The sequence below is a fragment of the Sciurus vulgaris genome, assembly GCF_902686455.1.
Source record: "Sciurus vulgaris genome assembly, chromosome: 12".
In the NCBI taxonomy this organism is placed as follows: Eukaryota; Metazoa; Chordata; class Mammalia; order Rodentia; family Sciuridae; genus Sciurus; species Sciurus vulgaris.
The window spans coordinates 74,346,233-74,359,542 of record NC_136473.1 but is presented as its reverse complement, the minus strand read 5'-3'; positions in this window follow the sequence as shown (position 1 = coordinate 74,359,542).

Sequence of the window (13,310 nt, the reverse complement as noted above, 5' to 3'; positions counted from 1 at the left end):
TGAAAGGTAAGAACTGACAAGGCAAGGTCAAGTGCAGAGAGAAGAAAGGCAGAGGTAGAGAAGGGCAGTTCAGTCAAATGTATGGGAAGACATGGAGTGAGAGAAGCGTTTGGGACAGAATGGGCTCAACAATTCTTAGAAATTACCACTGTAATTCAGAAGTCACTAGTCCTGATTTATAGGGGATAAACAACAATTTATCTTGGACAACTAGTAAAAGCTGTATCTAGTTATTAACAGTAATTTTCAGGGGCCCTGATTCCCTGTTTTAATTGTAAAAGACTATTTGTATATAAAACATACCAAAGAATTACAGTAGTAGTGTTATTTCTCCTTGATATTTTCACACTAAAAGATTTGGGGAATTATGTGGTAAACTTCATTAATAATTATTTTCAGTCATCTGTTGAAGTCAAACAGAGAACCTTTACTTTAAAACCTTTACTTTAAAAATTTACTATAAAAAATCTTTTTTAAATAAAATGCAGCTTTTCCAAAATAGCATTATCTGATGAGTCTATCAGTGCCCAATGTATTGCCCTCACTTTTTAGAAGTCTAAAATTTTGTCTTTTCCCAGGAGCCAGACAGCCTATTAAGGGGAAAAAAGAAATAGAATTTTCATCTATGACCATAAAAGTAGAGAAGAAATTTTATTTGGGAAGAAAGAATAGAATTGCAATCCAGGACACACATGTACAAGCTGGGGTGGCCTCTGGTACACCTGGAAAACAAAGGCAATGTTCGGAGTTTTATTAGGACAGAATTCTGCTAGTCATTTGTGGGAGCTAGCAAGCTCTGATTGGTGAGAAGCAGCAGTTACTTTGTAAAGCTATTATTATTATTATTATTATTAGGTACCAGAGATTGAACTCAGGGGCACTCAATCACATCTCCAACCCTGTTTTGTATTTAATTTAGAGACAGGGTTTCACTGAGTTGCTCAGGACCTTTCTTTTGCTGAGGCTGGCTTTGAACTCACGATCCTCCTGCCTCAGTCTCCCAAGCCACTGAGATTACAGGCATGTATCACCACACCCGGCTTGTAAATCTAGTCTTAAGGTCATAGTTGGTAGTTATGTCCACAATTGCTAAGAAGAAAATACGTAGTCTTAAAAATAAGTCAGACTGTTTCACTGAACTAATATAGTAAGCAGTTCCTAGGAAGATTGATTCTGACCTAAGCATATTCTCCCCATGGCCTCTGGACTTGTATGAGAAGAATGTTTTTATTTGTATGCTCAACTTCCACACATCCATTTAACTGAAAGAGTAATCTGTCCAAAGTTATATTCTACCAAGTACTTTTCTTTAGTGTTTTTGTTGTTGTTGTTTGTTTTAACTGATGTGACTCTGCAGACACTTTGAAAGAATATATGTCTGCATGTGGTAAGAGCAGCAAGAATTTGGAAAGTCATTTTTTAGTGATTTAGAGAGGTCTGGCTGCCACCTGCCTGCATTTAAAACTGAGGAAGAGAGACTTCCCAAAGGAAAGTCTATGAGGAAAGGTATGAGGTAGGGATTTTTTCCTCCTTATTAACCTGGTGGTCAGAGTGGTAATGGACTCTGACCCTGGCCTTTACATCTTTGTTCTAGCAAGAACTTTATTTAGAAAAATTCAAGGTCTAGCAGTACTTATTCCAAAATGCAAAACAAAACCACACACCAAAAAAGTTTCTGTAAAGGGAACTGTATTATATCTATACACAACTTTTGCTCTACTGTGACATCTAAACCAGTTTCCCATCTAAAATTTATTACATATTGCCAAATTCTTACAAATATTATTTTTATAACTTTTTGAATACATAATTTTATTCAGTTTTCTTCTGTTTTTTGATTTGTTCCTTATTGTGAAATATTCTTCAGATCTGTTCTTTACATGTGTTTTTTGTGAATTACTGAATTTAGTTTTTATATAATTATTATTTATCATCACTAATTTACTATTTTGAAAAATCTCAAAGTTTCATTCTTAATTTGAACTTTAAAATTTTTTAAAAAATTTGTTCTTTTCAGTTATTCTTGACAGTAAAACATACACGTATATATATATTTTTTCAGTTCTGGGGATCAAACCCAGGGTCTTATGCTTGCAAGACAAGCACTCTACCAACTGAGGTATCTCCCCAGCCTAGTGAAACATATTTTGACATGTCATACATACATGGAGTATAACTTCCCATTTTTGTGTTTGTAGATGATGTGGAGTTATACTTGTTGTGTGTTCATATATGAACATAGGAAAATTGTGTCAGATTCATTCTGTCTTTTGAATTTGAACTTTTAAAATATTCTGCTTACAACAAGATATTTAGCCATTTGGAACATGGCTTGAAATAGTTCTTCTTAACTTTTCTCTCAAGCAAAATTTAATCTCAGTTTGTAAAAATTTATATGCCCCTCTCCTTTCTTGATGGCCTGTTTTACTTTTGAATCCTCTCAGTTAAATAGGATTTCTATTTTTAGATGCCCTTATAGATAATTTTCTGTTCTTAGAGTTCTGCATTAAGTAATTAATTGATCTTTATAAACTAAAACAGTCACCTTTAACTTTTTTTTTTTTTTCTATAGTGTAGGATAAGTTCACTTTTGGCATAGGACTTTTTAATATTTTTTAAATGAAGTTGATTAAATGAAGTTTAAATGAAGTTGATGTGAACATCTTCACTGATCTGACTTTATTTTGGAATTTGAGACCATAATTGCTTTCATTGGAATCTAATAGCATAATAGAAGGCATATGTTTCACCTGTTAGAAACTTTACACTGCTGATTTCTACTTGACTTGTATTGTACCTTTGTTTTAAATTTTTCTTGACACATTTTACTGAACCAACATTTTCATTAACATTTATCAGTGTTTGGTTCCTGGTAGGGTAAGTAACCTTGTAGTTTCCATATCAAACTTCATATTGTTGCAATGTATTATTTCTTTAATAAGGTTCCTAGCATATCTTTCTTTCAGTGAATTAGCAATCATGCCCAACCTAGTAGCACCTTTTACAAAATTAATGAACATATTCTTAGTTTTTTCAGGTCATCAGTAAAGGTATTAAAATACGCAGTTCTGTGGAGTGGCTCTCTTTAAACTTCTTTGAGTCATTGAGTTTTGATATGGTCATATTCATTTGTCTGTCTCAACTCAGCTATGTACACAGCTGTTGCTGTTCCCTGACTTCAAGTTGTTGAACCAGAGAAACAATATTTAGTTAGTGACTTATGAAGCCTCCTTGGCATTATATGTAGTCACCACTGAAGACAAATGTGATAAACTACAGAGGTTGGCCTAAGGTGAAAAAGCAAAAAAGGTTTATTGGCAATAAAACCTGATCATGCCTGAGAGAGGTCTTAGAAGCAGCCTTTAGTTATGAAGTCTAGCAGTGTACTTGTTGGACTTCCAAGTCTTCTTCCAAAACTTAGATTCTACCTGAGTTTGTGGATTAAACTGAAGTTTCATAGTAGAGGAAGATGTAAGATTTGTTTAAGAAAGCTAAACATTTTATGTTTTCTTTGTTTATGTAACTACTCATTATTGCACAGAAAGAAATTGTTTTCTTGACTGCTTCACTGAAACAAAGATTGTTTTTTTTGTGTCATATTTTCCTGTAGATAATTGAGAATATTTATGTTGATAACTTGTAGTGATATTTTCCCACGTAACTGCAGTGGTTGTTTTAAAAACAGTTAGCATTTGGCATTTAACCCATAGTCTGCATTTCGTTTACTTGAATGTCAATATGACTTCTGTAGGAAGAAGATCATTTGGTAAGACATATGCATGACTACCACCTTTTTACAACAGAAGTTAATATTCACAAAATTAGTTAAGTAATTTATATATTTTTATGTGATTATGATATAATGCCAGGGATTGGAAGTTATCTATCATTGGAAATAAAGTATTAGTGGAGCAAGTAAAGAAAGAGCATTTAAAATTTAATATGGTATGTTCTGTGTGTGTCTGTATGAGACCGCCTGAAAGGCAGACTGGAACCTCTTTTCTCCTACTCTGTTCAGTTAAGGTAGCCCACATTGCAGGATTACTGCGGTTACTTTCTAAACTGTGTCTTACAGTCAGTCCTTCTCCACTCCTGTTCTTATTTTTATGTCTCAGTTATCACTTCTGTGTGTAAAATATTGTATTGAGTCCAGTTGCTTTTATTTTTATCACTTTAAAATATTAACTTTTAGTTAAATTATTTATTCCCTTTCTAAATCTCCCACTGCAGTGGATACTAACAGAAGGTATGCTATGGTACACCACCAGATTTTACTTTTCTCAATTTCATTTTTTCATCGAGTATCTTTTTTTCTTTTTTATTGACAAATTTGTTCTTCATCTGTGTGATTGATGCTAATTTAGTTGCAGGTTACCCTTAACTTGGGACACTATGCCTTACTTCATAAAATTTTTCTTACTGAAAATAGCCCATACTTAATTTATTTTTATTTTTAATTTAATTTAATCTTTGGGGGGGGGGCACCAGGGCTTGAACTCAGGGGCACTCGACCACTGAGCCACATCCCCAGCCCTAATTTGTGTTTTATTTAGAGAGACTCTCATTGAGTTACTTAGCACCTCACTTAACTGAGGCTGGCTTTGAACTTGCAACCCTCCTGCCTCAGCCTACCGAGCTGCTGGGATTACAGGCATGTGTGATCGTCCTCAACTTGCCCATACTTTAATGTCCTAAACTTTGTATATTCAGCCTCTAAGGACCAAGACAAACTGCTTTCCAGTTGATTCTGCTTTCCATTTCATTCTGCTTCAATATTGCTAATCTTTGTTCATTAACTGTTTGCCCCTGAAATTAAAGAAATGTATCTCTTTTGCAAAGCTTTTTTTTTTTTTTTAGTAATTTTTCTTTAAAAGTGCAAATATTCCTGCTTTCTGTATGTCTGCTACAGATATCCTATCAGTGCAAAAGGTTTATGTATAGGTATCACTTTGTGAATGGAACTCCATGGTTTTTATTCAGTATGCCTTGGAAAGGAAAGTGAATAGTCCTTAAATTCAAATTGCTGTTTTTAAGTCTCACAATATGCCCTTGATCTCTTGTCATCTGTAACTAAAGTGTGCTGGACCTGTTTACTTACTGTATTAGAAAACATGATAAGATGGCAAGGTAAATGAATCTTTGATTATGTGTGTGTAGGTTCAGACACAGTAAATCCATGTGCCTTTAACCATTTAGTTTTTTCAACAAAGGCAGCATCTCTTCAAAACGGGTCAGGCTTGGGGAGAAATATGTTTTCAGAATGAGCAAAGGATGTTTTGGTCACTTTGAGAATAGAATTTGTTGGCATACATAAAATTTTAGGAAAAAAGTTGATGTCTAAGAGATTTGAAAGGAACTGCTTTTTGTTTTTCAGAGTTTTGATGGTTTTGAGCTAAATCCTATACTAAGCATATCTGAAACTAGTTGATATCACAGGTTGGCTTTAACTGGAAGTTTCTCCTGCAGTTGGTGTTGAATTTTCAAAATCTTATCTTTAGTAACTTAACTATGAAGATCTCAATTGAGAAGAAGAGCTCAGAATCATTGAAAAAGTAAAGCAGAGAAACAAGTGACCTTAGATATTGCCATTTGTCGTTTAGACTATTTCAAACTAAATGATATGTATTAAATAGACAATAAAACATTTGAGGTGGTTAGTTCTAAAGAATGGCAGTACTTTGCTGTAGGGAGATTTGTCAGGAAAATATGTTTTACTCTAAACTTCATTAGAATTATAACTTTGAAACCTCAATTAAGACTGTCCTTGAAAAAAATCTCTGCCAGAGAATATTTGACAGACTTATATATTAAATATTTGGTTTAAATATATTATTATGAGAGCATTACATACTATTAAGTCTGAGTATTAAGTATTTGGTTTAAATGTATCATGAACGTATTATGAATTTATTTTTCCATACTTAATAAAGTTTGAATTTTGTTTTTCCTATTTTTTGTTGTCATTATGATAGTTGAATGAAAATTCACTTTATCTCATTGTACTTGAAGGAGCTGTAGCAAACCTGTTGATGGTTTGACTTGTTAAACAGGTTGGGTACCATCTTATTTTATGAATATGGTTGGGTAACGTTCTCTCAGAGAGTACTGTTTTTGTGAAGAACTTAGTGTTCCACATGACTTCCATTTGTGCCTTCCCCTTGGTTTTCTCTTTGAGTTATTTAACAGTGAATTATATCACTTACTAGTAAATGCTATCTTTAATGTTATTTTAAAAAGAGTTAATATTATATATCACTTTATTCCTTTTTTGATTCCAGTTTTGCATCTTTTATATCATAAAATAAAAGTTTTATGGGAGATGTATGCAACAGTTGAGATGTTACAAAAGGAAATTTAAACATATCAAATTAAACCTTTTCCTAAATGGTTTCTTTGAATCACTGATAATTATCTAATTCTGCCCAAATCAGAACAAAACAAACTCTGTAGTTTTGTAATTTTTCTGATTAAAATATGAAAAAAAATTTAGGCCTAATTAAATAGAAAACGAGTATTTGTTTTAAAATGAAAGTTGATTTCTGCTAGGCACTGTGTGGCGCAGGCCTGTAATCCCAGTGACTGGGGAGGTTGAAGCAGGATAATAACAAGTTCAAGGCCAGTCTCAGCAACTTATTGGGGCCCTAAGCAACATAGCAAGATCCTGTCTCAAAATTAAAAAATAAGAAGGGCTAGGAATTTAGCTCAGAGGTAAAGCACCTCTAAGTTCAATCTCCAGTACCAAAACAAACAAACAAAAAAAACCAAGTTGATTTCTTACCTAGTTCACATTTTGGTCAAGAGATAGAATTGCATCTGTTAAATGAATTATTAAAGTCTCCATGACATGGAGTTAGAGGACTAGGGTTTCAAGCTCAGCAGGACAAATCAGCAATATATCCCTTATAATGTAAATTGTAAGTTTTGCTTTTTATCCTTTTTGCTCGGAAGCATTATATGAAGCCTAGGTATGTTTTGTTGAATTTTGCATTGTAAATATAATGAGTAATGAATAGGATAGTCTTGTAAAATGTCTTTAAAGAGTTTTGATACAAATGAATTTTACTTAGAGTATGATTATGGCACAGGCTAATCAAAACTGAAAATATATTGATTTAGTAGATAAATAGTGCCCTAATATTAATTATTTGTATGTATAGTCTTGGTATTTTTCCTCACGAACTTTACATAGAAAAGGTTATTTTGTGAAGAAATGTAAAGAATTTATGAGATTTTGAAAGTCAAAATGGATTTTTCTTGCTTTGATCTTTGTATTTTATCTTTTTTTGGAATAATCAATATCTGTAGAAATTTAAATGAATTTCACCACTATTAATGGAAGCTTTGCAATATCTTTTTTAAAGTTTTATTTTTTAAAAGTATATGTATTCATTTCTAAATATAGAGTAAAGATAACTGCCTAAACCAGTTCAGTTTATATGGCACAAATAATCATTAATCTGGGACAAATTAAACTCTGTATTTTCTAATGAAATATTATAACTTATGCTCCTTTTTTACTTTGCAGTATGGTTTTAGAAATTCATATAGAGGATCATATAGTTCATTATATTATATTAGTTATATTCTTTATTGAATAGTACTAATGATTATCAGTCTTATTGTTCTGTAGAACATTTTTAGTTCTATAATTCTTACTAACTTTTCAAATGTGGCATATAACATAAGAATGTACTATTAATGTTTTTAAGTGTAGTTCTAAAATTATTTTAAAAATATTTTGAAAAGTATCTTGAATAGAAAAAACTTAGTTATATTTTATATACTTATTTTGAGAAAGCTGAATTAGTTGGTGTCTTTCTAGGTGAAAGCCAAGCAGTAAAACATTTCCTCATAATGTATGGGGTAAGCTATGTAACTTTGGTCACATAGCTTTCTCTTATTTTTTATATGCAGGTTGGTAGTAAGCACCAGTATTGCTTGGTGTTTAAGACCATGAACTCTGGAGTCCGAATGTCTGGGTTCCTAGCTATATGTCTACTACGTGACCTTGCTCAAGTTAATTATTCTCTGAACCTCAGTTTATTAATCTAAATCCTAAGGTGATATCATAGTACTTAACTATCATAAAATTGTTTTGAACACTATATTTTAAAATGAAAGAGAGTATAACAGTATCTGGTAAATGTGAAGCAAAGAGATTAACAATTAACAGTTTGAATTCAGGACTCAGTGTGCCTGACAAGTTCAAATCCAGATTCTGTCATTGAATAATCATATTAAGATCTTGAAAATTTTACTGAGTCTTTCATTTTCAATATCTGTATCTATCAAATTGGATTGTAGCAAGAATTAAATGAGATAATGCTTGTAAAGCAACAGTCACCTGTAAAAAAATGAGCATTCCTTATGTGTTTGATACTGTTAAAAGTTGTTATTAATTTGACTTGGTTTTGTTGTTTAGAATATTAAAATTTTGAAGATTTGGATTATGGGGAAAAAAGCATTAATGAATTCTGAGTTATTGACTGCATTCAGCAAATTTAATATTCAAATGTATATTAACCTAAACCAATTATTGACTGCATGCTTTTATATAGAGATTTTGAAGGCCATTCATAAGAGGTGACAGGCATTTTCAAATAGATTTACTTGCCTGCAGTAGATTATCTAGAAGACTTGAAAAGGTTATATATAGGCAAATTAACCATATTCTTAGAAGTGCTTATGTAGAATGGCTCTGTATTCAGATTCATAGTATAAATAAGGGTTTAAGGGGATATTCCATCTTATAGTGAATGAAATGTATTGTTTTATTAGTGAGGTCTAATTGTAATTTAGTTTTTTTGTTGATAATGTGCAGCATTCACATCTTTGATCTTATTTTATTGTATATACTATCACCGTTCTATGCACAAGTGAGATTTAGCAAATGTTTCTATACTCAGAACTTACTGGCCATCTTCTGATATCATGTCATTTAAAATAATTCAGATTATTTTAGCCCAGAGATGAGGATGAAAATAGAAATGTGAAGATTTTAAACATTTTGTTAAAGACATGCTGTTTAATTTTGTATTTATAGCAGCATCACTATTTAAAATCATAAATACATATTTTGTATGAATAGAAAATTGACAAGTGATAGTTTCAAAGGGAGTTGTGTGAGTACTATATTTACAATATATTTACTATATTTCCTAGTGGGGAAAGCTTCTTTTTAATCTGAAAATTTATAATACGAGAGATTGACCATTAAAAGGCTACTACCTACATTTGTTGGTTTGGCTTTATTTAGTGAATGAAGTTTTTCACATGTAATTAGAGAAGCAAAAGAGAAAAATCCCATATCTTTTATAACTAATCTGACCTTTATCAGGACACCATAATCATAATTCCCTCAAAATACTCCGTCGTTTCTAATGTAACTTGTCAAAAACTAAACTATTTACCTCTCTTCTTCTAATTCCTTCTTTTCCCCCACGCTGTAAACCAATTATCTTTACTCTTAAATTTTTTAAGTTTAGTTAATGGCATTACCATTTACTCCATCTCTCAAACTGGAAACTATAATTATCCTCAATCTAATTGGGTCATTATCAGTTTTCTTTAAACAAGGTCTAGAATTCATTTCTCTTTTCTGCCACTGCTGCTACCACTTATTGAAGAACTGGTCACACCTTCATATATTCACCCCCTATCATTTTCCAGTTTTATGAGTGTTTTATCAATATGGTTCTATAAGGCAAACCTGTAACCGTGTTGTTCCCTAAGTATAAAATCTTTAGGATGATATTCAAGATTCTTTGACAGTTTGGAGCTTGCTTTCATTTTCAGTCACAGCCCCTAGAATATATTCTTGATCTTTCCTGAACATTCATTCACTCATTCATTTATTCATTCATTTACACATTTATATGTCAGCTATATGAGGTTGTGCTAGGTATTTTGAGGACACAGAGATAAATAAGACAGCCGTGACTGTTGTTCTTTAGTGCTTATAGTACTGTCATGTCTATTGTTTATGTATTTATGCTATTTTAGCTGACCTTTTACTATTTATTGAGTTTCTGTTAGTCTTTTTTTTTTTTTTTAACCAAATGTATCTCTTTTCCAAACCACTTTGTGACTTTCTTAAATGGTATTGTTTCTTTGTGTTCCAGTAATAATTTATACTCATACCTTATTATAGTCTTTCCTGTATTTTACTCACTTGGAGAAGTTGAAGGAGAGTTATCTGTTCTTACTTTACAGAATCTCCCCAAATCTCCCCAAGTGGTTTCATGTCATTCTCTCTCTCTCTCTCTAGTTTTTTTTAGATGTTGATAGACCTTTATTTCATTCATTTATTTGTATGTGGTGCTGAGAATTGAACCCAGTGCCTCACACATGCTAGGCTCTACCACTGAACCACAATCCTAGCCCCCATGTTATTCTCTTGAGACCAAATTCTTTTCAGAATCTGGTAGCTTATCAGAGCAGTTTCATTCTGTTTCTGATATATACAGTGATTTCTTGTCTCTAGAACATCATACAATGTTGTTCCTTTTGCCTAAAGAGTTAACTAATTCTTACTGTTCTTAAAATACAATCATGGAGGCCATAACTTTGAGAAAAACTTACTTGATCCTTCAATACTGGATGTAGTGTTCCTGTGGTTCTCAGGGTTCTTATTCTTCCAATTGTAGTCTTTATTATACTGCATTGTAACTACCTTTACCAGGTTGTTCAAGAAAAACAAGAGCCGTGTACATAACTATGCCTGTAATTAACTGTGTAACTGATGCTCCAAAAATATTTGTCGGTTGAATGAATGAGGGTGATATGGTAAAGAAAAGTGTTGGCCATTCCAGGCAGGGGGAAGTGGATAAACAAAAAATGGAGTGTGATATTTAATGTTGCCAATTCTAAGGCAGTAATGTAGATCCCCTATGACTAGAGTATATATTGAAAAAAGAGGCAGGAGCTTTAAATAATAACAATATGTTCTCATGAATTTGGTAATTTTTGTGCATGAGAAATAATTTTTACTGATTCTTGTTAAAAATTTCATAATACTCTTCAATGGGTTAAACATTTGCTAACTGCCTATTTTGTAGACCATTGTTTTTCTTTTCAAATTGTTTCAACATAATTTATAGGAAACTTTTAGAAAATTTGAATGAATGCTGTTGAATGTATTTAATAACTGTTGTTAAACTTTGTGTTTTTCTCATAAACTGTTTTAAACTATGATGATTTTAAAATATAGTTCAAATAAGGCAGTAATCTAACTTATGTGTGAGGGTTTCCTTCTTATTCGTAGCTTAAAGAAAAATAAATGCTTACAGCTGTGACTTTTTTCTCTCTAGTATCTCCAGAGGCAGTTGGATTTTTGTCAGCTGTTGGGGTGTTTATTATCTTGATGCTGCTCCTTTTTCTCTATATTAATAAGAAGTTCTGTTTTGAAAATGTTGGCGGGTTTCCAGATCTTGGTTCAGGATACAGTACAAGGAAGAATTCACAAGACAAAATGTGTAAGTATCATTTACTTTTTCTCTTTTTATCTGTACTATTATTTATTTTAATTCATACAGTAGGAAGATTGACTTTGACATATAGTAAGCTTATTTTTGAACCTCTGCCCCTGTTTAAAAAAAAATAAAACTAGTAAATAAATTGTGTTCTGACATCCTTCTGTTGGCCATGAATTGCTAAGATATTACATAAAGGTGAATTGTCTATTATCACAAAATACTTTTATTTTTCATTTATAAGATATGTGTTTGGAAGAAGGAGATATCTTAATACTTTATTCATTGTCACATAGCTCTCCAGAGAACTTTCTCCCCGTGTCCCGAGAAGATTTTTGATACTAGTCACCTTTTTTTTTTTTTTTTTTTAACCTGCAGTATAGTTTTCAGCTGATGGATAATTTTATTGCTTGGAGGAGGTGATTTTTCTTCTGCTAACTTAATTATAAAGATAAATTCTGATTATAAAAAGTATATGTTCATTCCCTCCCTTGGCACTGTAGGCATTATATTACTTAGTATCTAGGTACTGGGAAGGGCAGTTTATGATACTGTTCTTTCTCTTATGTGAATGCTTTTTTACAGGGTTTTTTATTTTTCCTTTTTATTAAGTAAGAATTTTTTATTTTCTATTTCTAAAGATAAGGAAACAAGTTGTTAATTGAGAAAAGTTTTGATAAGTGCCTGTTGTGGTGATTCACACCTATAATCCCAGTCAATAGGGAGGCTGAGGCAGGAGGATCCTATGTTCAAGGCCAACCTCAGAAATTTAGCAAAGCCCTAAGCAACTTAGTAAGACCCTGTTTCAAAATAAAATGGGGCTGGGGATGTGGGTCAGTGGTTAAGTGCCCCTGGGTTTAATCTCCATTACAAAAAAGAAAGAGGTTTGATGAGTAATAGCAGAGAAGCCTTGCCTGCCTTGTCTATGAACATGTGTTGGAGACATGCTTTTTTTTTTTTTTTTTTTAACTTCTGATAAGAGGTGATAACCTCATTACTTTTAAAAGTCTATTAATTATTAAATTACATTTTGTGACTTTTGTGTTAGGAAATGGTCATACTTTATGTGGTTTTGACTTGGTTAATTTCGATGTTTCTCAGACTTCACTTCAGTCCTGCTCTTTTTTGGTACTGATGATTGAACCCAGGGATGCTTTACCATTGAGCTACATCCCTACCCCTTTTATCTTTTATTTTGAGACAGGGCCTTATTAAGTTACTAAGACTGGCCTTAAACTTACAATCTTCCTGCATTAGCCTTCTAAGTAGCTGGGGTAATAGGCAAGGACCACCGAGCCCAGCTCATCCTGCTTTTTGATCATTTGTGTAAGTGAATTGGTTAAAGATAGCTCTTTCAACATCTGTTGGTCATTCTCTGGTTCAGCATTTCTGATTTTTCTTTGGTCAAATAAACCCTCTTTATACCCATAAAAATTATTAAGGACTCCAAAGAGCTTTTGTTCATGTGGTTTACATCTATTAATATGCACCATATTAGGAGTTAAAACTTAGCAACTTTAAAAATATATTTTATCAATTTTTTTAAACTAAGAAGGCTGTTAGCTGTTAATTTAAATAACATTCTTAATAGTTTAAAAAGTTATGTATTTTCTAAAACCAAAAAGAAAAGTTTGGAAAAAGAGTGAGTTTTCTTTTTTTTTAAATGTTTTCTTGAAAAACAAAGAAATTTATTACAACCAGCATAATGGGAGACAGCTGAATTCTGGTATCTGCTTCTACCTTCATTCTTCTACCTTATGTAGTCTAGAAAACCTCAGTGTGTTCTTGTAAGCAAATCAGAGTAGAAAAGTTAAATACCCCCTTACTGGTAATATACAA